Source organism: Nelumbo nucifera, chromosome 2 (assembly GCF_055504915.1).
Source record: "Nelumbo nucifera cultivar China Antique chromosome 2, China Antique-T2T, whole genome shotgun sequence".
NCBI lineage: Eukaryota > Viridiplantae > Streptophyta > Magnoliopsida > Proteales > Nelumbonaceae > Nelumbo > Nelumbo nucifera.
The window spans coordinates 71,088,976-71,098,857 of record NC_142650.1 but is presented as its reverse complement, the minus strand read 5'-3'; positions in this window follow the sequence as shown (position 1 = coordinate 71,098,857).

Here is a 9,882-nt window from a genome sequence, read left to right as displayed (position 1 = left end):
GCAGCTTCAGAACCGTCCGTAGGTGACGAACGTGCTCCACCCTGTACTGTAAATCATGATGTCGTCAAAAAATACTAGGACGAACCTGCGGAGGTGGGGTCGAAATACCTCGTTCATCAAGGCTTGAAATGTGGATGGAGCATTGGTGAGACCAAAAGGCATGACCAGGAATTCAAAGTGGTTGTGATGCGTTAGGAAGGCTGTTTTTCCACATCCTCGGGGGCCATCTGGACCTGGAAGTAGCCTGACCTGAGATCCAGTTTAGAGAAATATTGAGACCCGTGGAGCTCATCTAACAATTCGTCTACCACAGGAATCAGGAACTTGTCTTTGACAGTCCTGTTGTTGAGTTCCCTGTAGTCCACATAAAACCTCCAGGTGCAGTCTTGTTTTGGTACCAGCAAGACTGGCGAAGAGAATGGGGAGCGGTTGGGGCGAATGATTCCTTGTTTCAGCATTTATGTACACTGGCTCTCTATCTCGTCTTTCTGTAGGTGTGGGTAGCGGTACGGCCGAGCGACAATGGGTCCTGACCCTGGAATTAAGGGGATCTGATGGTCACACGATCGGACAGGTGGAAGGCCCCTGGGTTCTAAGAACACGTCTGGAAAATCGGCAAGAAGTCTCTCCATCTCTACAGTGTGCAAGGTGTTGTCATGGAGAGTATGCACCTGTGGTCTTTTTGCTCTCATCTTGGTCCCTTTCCAGGTGACTTGTTTCCCATGTAGGTTAAACGTCATGGTCAAGGCTTTGAAATCCCATAGGATAGGGCTGAGGGTGATGAGCCACTTAATTCCCAACACTATATCGAACTCGTCTAGGGGCAATACAAACAGATCAGTGAGGAATGGTTCAGAATCCACCTGTATTTGGATGTTTCGGCAGATCCTTGGACTGTGAACTCTCTCCCCATTGGCTACGGCTACCTGAAGCCGCGGTCTGTCTTCCACTGGTAGTTTCAGTTGGAGCGCAGCTTGCTTGCAGATAAAATTATGTGTGCTCCCTGAGTCCACCAGAACTCGTACCTGTTTTCCTGCCACTTGGGCCTACAGCTGCATGGTTTGGGAGTTTTGTATTCCGGTGATGGCGTGGAGGGAGATCTCGGGTTCTAGTGTTGTCTGCTCCTCTTCTTCCTCCTCCAGTTCGTCTACCAGGAGGCAGAATAACCACTTGCAACGGTGGCCGGCGGAGTACAACTCGTCACAGTTGAAGCATTGGCCCTTGGCCCGGCGTTCTGCCATCTCGGCTCTGGATAGGCGTCTGATGGGAGGTGTCGTTGTGCTGCTTCCTATGATGGTTGTAGATCGGGGAGCATTACTGGTGAAAGGTCGTGGTTCCCTGTTGGCTGCCAGCAAAGTCCCTCCTCTAGTAGGCTTCGGGTTTGTCCTAGCCGTTGCTGGGCGTCCCATGTTGGACGGCCCTCGGCTAATCTGCAGTTTGCACTTGAAGGCTCGGGCTAAATTCATTGTCGTGACCAGGTTAGGCCTGCATCTGCATCTCTACATCAACTCTCAGAGGTTCGGCTAGACCAACTGTGAACATATCCACTTGCTGGTCTGGGCGTACTGAAGAGGCTCTGGCGAGAAGGGTCTGAAACTCTCAGAGGTTCGGCTAGACCAGCTGTCTGCAGTCTGCATCTCTACTGGACGGCCCTCAGCTAATCTACAGTCTGCATTTCTACATCAACTCTCAGAGGTTCGGCTAGACCAGCTGAGAGGCTCTGGCGAGAAGGGTCTGAAACTGTCACTGATACTCTGCTACGGTCCCGGTCTGCTTGAGGTTAATGAGTTCCCCCAAGGAGTTGCTTGTTAATGGGGGTCCGAACCGAAGGAGGCACTGCGACTTGAATTGATCCCAACTAAGACCTAGTTCTTCCTGCTCCACTCAGTAGAACCAGAGCTGCGCTTCTTCGGTCAGGTGGAACACGACCAGGCTGACCTTGTCCTTCTCCTCCGTGCGCTGATTACGGAAGAATTGCTCACAGCGGTACAGCCATCCTAGTGGGTCACCGCTGCCGCTGTATGAGGGAAACTCTAGACGGCTGTATTTGGGTATGACTGTTGCTGCTGGGGTGGTGTTCTGTCATTCGTCGGAGCCCTCAACCTGATCTGGATGGCAGCTGTTGTTGGTGGCCGCCTCTTCAGGACTCCTTTCTCTGGTGGAGAAGTATAATTGCAGTAGGCGCCGAAGCTCCCTGACATCCTCTTTGACTTCTCTTACTTCCGCGTGATTTTCCACGAGTCGGTGTTCCAGTTCGTGAACCTTGGATGATAGCTGCTCCATGTCGCCCGTGACGCTAGGCTCTGATACCAAAATGTTATGGGCCCGAGCATAGGATCTCGTCACGGGGCGGTCCACGGGAAAAACTCCTAGCCTTCCCTTGCCCTTCCCTTTGCGTGCTGACCCTATTGTGGCGAACTAGGGGGTGATTTGTTCAAGAGATCACCCCAACTCTCCTAAGCTCTTTCCTTGATCGAAAATTCAATACTTTATTCCAATTCCAAGCTCCTTTAAATAGGAAGTTACAAGAGGGTTTCCTTATTGTATTCGACTAGAATGATCCTTCTCTTATCGCAACTCAAACTCCTATCGAAACTCAAACTCCTACTTCTAATTAACTTCCTATTTCTAAGGGTAACTCAACTCCTATTAAGGATAGGGGACAAGGGGAAAGTGTAGTTGGCAGTTGGCGAGAAGCTATCGTGGCAGGATAAGTGTGGGCCTACCCTGATGAGTTGTTGTGTGGGCCCCGCTCTACTACTGCTGCCGGGCGGTGCGCGTGTCTCACAGTGCTGCTACCGTGTGGTGCATGCTGCTGCCGTGCGGTGCGTGCTGCTGTCTAGTGCTGTTGCCGTGCGGTGCGTGCTGCTGCCTAGTGCTGTTGCCGTGCGGTGCATGCTGCGCGTTGTCGGACGGTGCGTGCTGTTGTGCATGCTGCTGCCTATGACTGCACCGTAGCGCGCTGCCGGGCGGTGTGTCCATAACACACTCTCTCTCTCTCTCTCTCTCTCTCTTCAATCCATTTAACTAAAGTGATGTGGTTTATTGGATTGGACATGGTTTGGTTTTTATTAATCTAACCTATTTACTGTGAATGGTATATTAACTATTGTTTACGATTAATAATTTCGTTTTATTTTATTATAACTCATACCAAAATAAATTAATTATTTTCATGATTAATTAAAAATTCTCAAACAATTACTATTTTTAATAATTAATAATTTTCATTTTAGTAATATTTTTGGGATTAATTACTAATATTGTCGATAATTTACTAATAGTTTAGCAAAATTAATTAATTCTTTTTAGGAATAATTGAAATATACCAAAAGTCACTTAAAATCTATTAGTTATGTCCACAATTTATTAAAAATTGCAAAAAGTTAATACCAAAATATATTACTATTTTTATTAATTAATATTAGTGATATAATAATAATTCATGATTAATTAATTAGTGATATATTACCACTAAATTAATTAATTACCAATAACAAATAATTATTTTATTAATATTAAAATTTAAAAATTAATAATTATTTCATGAATAATTAAATTGATTATTAAATTAACTATTATTACCATTAATAGTAGTAATATTTTTAAAAATTAAGAATTATAAAATTTATTAATTCATAATTAAGAATTATTAACTGTAATTATAAGTTTATTAATATTTTTTTAAATAATAATTATAAAATTTAAAAATAATTAACTATTTTTTGTGAATAGTTTAAAAATACCATAAAATATTAATATTCTTAGTAATTAATATTACTATTAGTAACTATAAATTAAAATTGGTGCTATTAATTACTAGGGGACTTAGAAGTTTCATTAAAGGAATTTGAGGCAAAAGGAGCTAGGGGTGTACCTTGGGTTGGGTGGGCCTAACTCGAGCCCAACCCAGTTCAACCCATGCTTTTGCACAAAGTTTGGCTTGAGTTTTTGAAGTTCAAGCTGGGTTTAGGCCAAAAAACTTAGTGCTAACCTAAACTCAAGTTTGGTTTGGGTTGAGGGCTCGGGTAATTTAAGCTGATCCAACCCAATTTGCGCTTGTGCCAACATTTTATGATATACATATCTACATATTGTCTATATGTTTTACCTAGAAATTGGGTTATAAAGCTCAATATGCCCAAGCCCAAGTCCATTTCAAGATGTTAGGTTAAGCCCAGGTTAGGCTTAAGTTGGTACTCGGGTCTAAGTTGTTAAATTATTATTAATTATTGTTATTCTACTTTTGTTATATATTAGTAAATTATCAATAGTTATTAAAAATCACCAGTAATTTTTCTCTTACCAATGTAGGCCTAACTTGAGCTTTAACCCAACATCTTGATTTGGGCTTAGGATTGGACGTATTGAGCTTTATAGCCCAATTTCTAGGTAGAATATATTGATAATATGTAGATATGTATATCACAAAAATGTTGGGCGAACTCAAATTAATTGAACCCAAGGCCACAACCCAAGCCCAACTTGAATTTAGGTTAAACTTGAGTTTTTTTACCTAAGCCCAACCTATGAAAAATCTTTGGTTGAATTGGGTTGGGCTTGGGTTAGGCCTACCCAAGCAGCACCCCTAACTCCTTTTGCCTCAAGTTCTTTTAACAAAGCTCGTACACCGCACGGGTCTCACTAGTATATATATAAGGCCAAACACTTCCCTCCAAAAGCTTGGGATCTTTTTCGTTTTAAAAAATATGAAAATATGATTTCGAGTCTGATTTGGATACAATTTATTTTCGATAATTAGATACATCCCTAGTGAAAGGACAGGGAAAAAACTAGTTGAAATACAGGAGTGATCTAGTCTTTTAAAATATGTATCTTTTTATTTAGGGTAGAATACTTACACCTCTCCTGGGGTGTTGTCAAATACTATACCTCTCCTCTGTGGCCTATTTACTTGATCACTCTCATAGTTTAGGGTTAATCTACTTCTTCCACCTTTGTATCTGCGATTTGGGCAGAGTTGCCTTGACAATTTCTTAAAATTTGAATGGACCTGGCCCGAAAGCTTGGGCTTGATGCATTGTAAATCCTTCAAATTTGCTTCCCTAATCTTAGTGGCAAAAGATGCTCAAATAACATTTAAAAATTTTCAATTTTCTGCCGCATGAATGAAAAAGTGACAAAAGTGAAAAAAAATGAAGTAAAACAAGAGTTAGATATGATAAAACTGTATTTAATGTTTATAAAAGAGAGTACTTTAATCAGTTTCAAAATATATCACCTAATACGACAAATGGATTTGCTACAAATACAATGTTACAATGCTCATCTAATTATACCATGGTTTTCAAAATCGGACCGGACCAGACCATCTGATGGAAAAATTGGGAACCGGTCAGTCCGTTTTACTCCAAAATTGTTATTTTGCCAAAAACTGTTGATTTGGTCAGTAAATCACTGACCCGGGCGATCAAACCATTTAATGGTTTGGCCATTTTTTATTTTTTTGTTAGAACAGGCCGTCTGTTTGATTTGACTTATTGGATCATTCGACCCGAGAAATAAACCCCTGACCGGTTCATTGTTCGGTTGGGTTTTAAAAATCTTGAATTATACAATGTGTGCAAATTTGATAGAATAAATGAACCCAAGTGAATGGTGGCTTAATTGGTACATTAGCTGGATAATCCCAGCAGAAATGCAGATTCGAGTCCCACTACCTGCTATCATCTACCTCAAAAGTTATTAGTGTGTTGTATTAAAAATATCAAAAAAAAAAAAAAGATGAAACCTTTTGTTAGCTATTTATTTATTATTTAAAATTACAAGGCTCAGTTGGAAAGAATACACGTACGATAAGTACAAGAAACAAATTTGTTGAAAAGAATACAAATATGCAAAAAACAAATTCTGTGAAATGGAACATCAAGACATCTTCAACGGGTAAGTTGAACCCTTCACTTTGCTTTTGCTTCCAATGTGTTTTCTATTTTTGTTCTCTCAATTGAGTTTGGATTAGTCCCAACAGCTATTGCAGCCATGTACTGGGAACATCTCCCTTGTCTTCCGTGAAAAGATGTTCCTAATGTACAGTTGCAATGGTCGTTGGACCGGTTATTGGAAACCATGTTGGGACCAGATGCAGATGAACCAAACCCCTCGCAATCACCCAAAAGAAACCCTATAATTCTTTCACAAGGAAATCTTAGAAGCAAAGCCCTAAGGAAAGCAACCAAGGCTGCTAATGCTAAGGGACATTAGTTGCTGCTTTGAGGAAGCTGATGAAACTTATTTGGTTGGGTTATTTCATTTATTTGAAGAAACCAACCTTTATGCCATACACGCAAACAATGGTAAGGACATTCAGCTTGCACAAAGAATTAGAGGGGAAAGGAGGAGGGCAGACTTTATGTGTTATTTTGCAAGTATTTGCTCTGTTTTATTTCTTTCTTAGTATTTGTAATTTCATACTGCATAAAAGAAATTTTAGGCCCCATTTGGCTCGTGGGAATAGGGGTCTGGAATCAGAATCAAAATAGGTGGATAAAATTGAAATCCCATTCTCATTCCTGCTGGAATGGCATTCCCCTATTTGAGAGAATGCCCATTCCCTACCCCTCCCTTGGGAATGAAATTCCAATTTTACTGATTTCAATTCTCATTTCCATTCATATCTGAACCAAGAAGACTATGGGAATAGACCATTCAAATTTCAAAGGATTTCAATTCCGATTCTGACTGCGAACCAAACAGACCCTTAAAGTGTTTCATCTTTTTTGTTGCTTGATGTTAATAGCCCGCATTTTAATTTTGTATTTGTAGCAATGGGAGCCTATACCCATTTGAGGAGGGGGAGGAGCCCATACATGTTTGGTGAAAAAACAGGGATACAAAACATACACACACCATAAAAACATGGGACTCTACCGCACATTGAGAACATCTTCCCATGAATTTGATATATATCAGTATATACACACACCATCTGTTAGCCATCTTTCTATCTACCAATATATACATTACACTTAAAAATTATTTTTGGATACGCTAGCGTTGAAGAAACCCATAGAGTTGTAACTAATTCACGCTTCCACTCTATGATTTATTACAACTACAAATATGTAGAGTGTAAAACCTTGTATTTTATATTATTTTGTATGTATCTGTATTGTACATACTTGTACTTGTACACTTTTCAAACTAAACCTAAGGATCTGTTAATTGTATAGCTGCTAATAATAAGTTCTATAATTAATTATAATCAATGCTTTTGAACCATTGTTGACCCAAACGGTTGGACTGTTCAGCCCAGAAACCGAACAAGCAACTGGTTCCGTTTCACCCCTAACCCATTCTTGGGTCAAAAACCGTTCAGCCTAGACCGACCTGGATGGTTGGTTCCGTTTGACCCGAACAGTGGTTCATAGTATAAAGTTGCAGGAGAGAATTTTTGTCCCAGATCTAAGGAAGAAGAAGAAGAGAGAATAATAATAATAATAATAATAAGAAGAAGAAGAAGAAGAAGAAGAAGAAGAAGAAGAAGAAGATCTGAGAACTCAGAGTCTGTTGCTGTCGCTTCATTGTCACCATCGTCGTCGCCATTATCATCGCTGGTGAGCGTTAAACCACCCTCCTCTTCCTTCTTCCCTCCTTCCCTCCTTCCCTCCTTCATTTCCTTTCTCTTCTTTTCTTTTTTTCCTCTCCTTTCTTTCTTTCTTTTTTTTTTTCTTTCTCAACCTACAACATCACTTTCTCTCCTTTCTCAAATCTCATAACTCATAAAATATTTGCCCTAATAGCAAACCGTTCGAACCATTCGACTCGGACGATCAAACCACTGACCCAGAAACTGGTAGCTAGAATGGTTCTGTTTCCGGATTGATTTTTAAAATCTTGATTATATTCCTGATGTGCGGCTGTAGTATTTTGTTGATAGGTGTGGATAATATATCCGAGCATTTTTGTGTTAGACTGTCCTATCAATGTGATCAGGGACTTCAACGAAAGTTTTAGTAAAGAACAAAAAAAAAAGGAAAAAAGAGGCTATAAGATTGAAACCTGGCCTAGTGAATACCTACTACAACCCAAAACTGTGAATCACTCTATTGCATTATTAGTTTTTCTATAAATATGAATTTAAGAAATTATGATTTTGAAAATCGACCCGGAAACAAAATCGTTTTAACCACCAATTCTTGAACCAAATAGTCAGAACCCTGGTCGGACAGTTTTAGAGTCCAAAACCAGACCTAGAGACATGACCGATTTTTGAGTGAATTGGTCCGACTGTTTGATTCGATCTGATTTTCAAAAACATGTAAGAAAACAATAAATTAAACATTTGGAATAATTAAATTTCAAGTTTTAAATAATTGGATCGGATTCGGATTCTTTTAAATCCGATCTGATTAGAGCCCTAATGGGGGTGTTCACTGCCTTTTAAGCCAATAGATCATGAGCTTAGAATCATCTTTAATAATAATACAAATTCTCCTAAATTTTGTAACAATCAGGTGTGATTAAGCTTCCAATAGCTGCCCAAGCACTAGCCTTTGCAAAATTGATGGGAACCATGGTTTTTAAAATTGGACCGGACCGGAAAAATCGGGAATCGATTAGATGATCGGTTTCGTTTTTCCCAAAAACTGGATTTTCCTCCAAAACCGTTGATTTTGGTCGGCGAACCGTTGAATCGGGCGGTTAATCATTCAAACTGTTCGAACAATTTTGACCGTTTTTTATTTTTTTGAATTTTTCTATTTTCTTGTTAGAACGGATTGAGCATTCGGTTCAAACAGTCAGACCGTTCAACTTGATAACTGGACCCCTGACCAGTTCAGTCATCGGATCGGTTTTAAAAACCATGATGGGAACACTTGCTTACATTTTTGGTTACTGCAAACATCACCATCATCTCTTGCTATCACACCAATTGCACATCAACCATCCTCTTTCCTAGACGCATCAAAGTTAACCTTCATGTCATCTTCCACTTTAATAACTTTGTTTGAATCACAAGACTGAGGATCATTAAAGACAAAGCTTAAGCTCTTTTTGCAAAGTGCCATCCAACTGGTTGGTGAGGTCTCCTCCTGGTCATAGTGGAATTAAACTCTACATACCTAGCTCTAACCATATCAATAATCAAAGAAGTAGGCTAATATATAAAAATTCTTGAAAAGGGTTCGACTATAATAGGGGAAGATAAGATATTGGAAAATTTTGTGATTAATCTACCAATATCATAAACTGTTAAGGAATTAGAGTAGATTTTATGAAAACTCACGGGCGGGTTTTGATTGGTCATATATAGAGAGATATAACCCCTAAATTTACTCCAAGTGGAAGGGCGGCCACCTTAGTTAACCATTGTCAAAAGGTAGAAAGATAAAAATAGGGAAAGACGTAGCCCACCTTACCCTAAAACCAAAATACAAAACACACAATCTCACCATCTCATCCCAGACATTTTGTTTTTCCCGATTTTCCAAATATACCACAAAATCATAGTTACATTTTTGTTATTCCACAGCCCGTTGAATGAATTTGGATCCGCACCTCACACCAACTTCATAGCACATTCCAATTCATGAAAGATGTTCCCAATGCACGGTGGGATATGCCTCTAATATTGTTGTGAATTGCGTTCTGTGAGGAGCAGGTCCCAGCTATTGTATTCAGCTAATCCTTATTCATCTATACAAACATTTCAATGCTTAACCAAGCTGTCCCAGAACCTGATTACACTAACCCGACCCTTATTCATCTATACAAACATTTCAATGCTTAACCAAGCTGTCCCAGAACCTGATTACACTAACCCGACCCTGTCCAGATAGGATTAGGACTCAGGACCCGAGCCACACGGCATCCTTTCAAATCATTAATGAAAATTTGAACCCAACGGTCAAGTGCATGCAA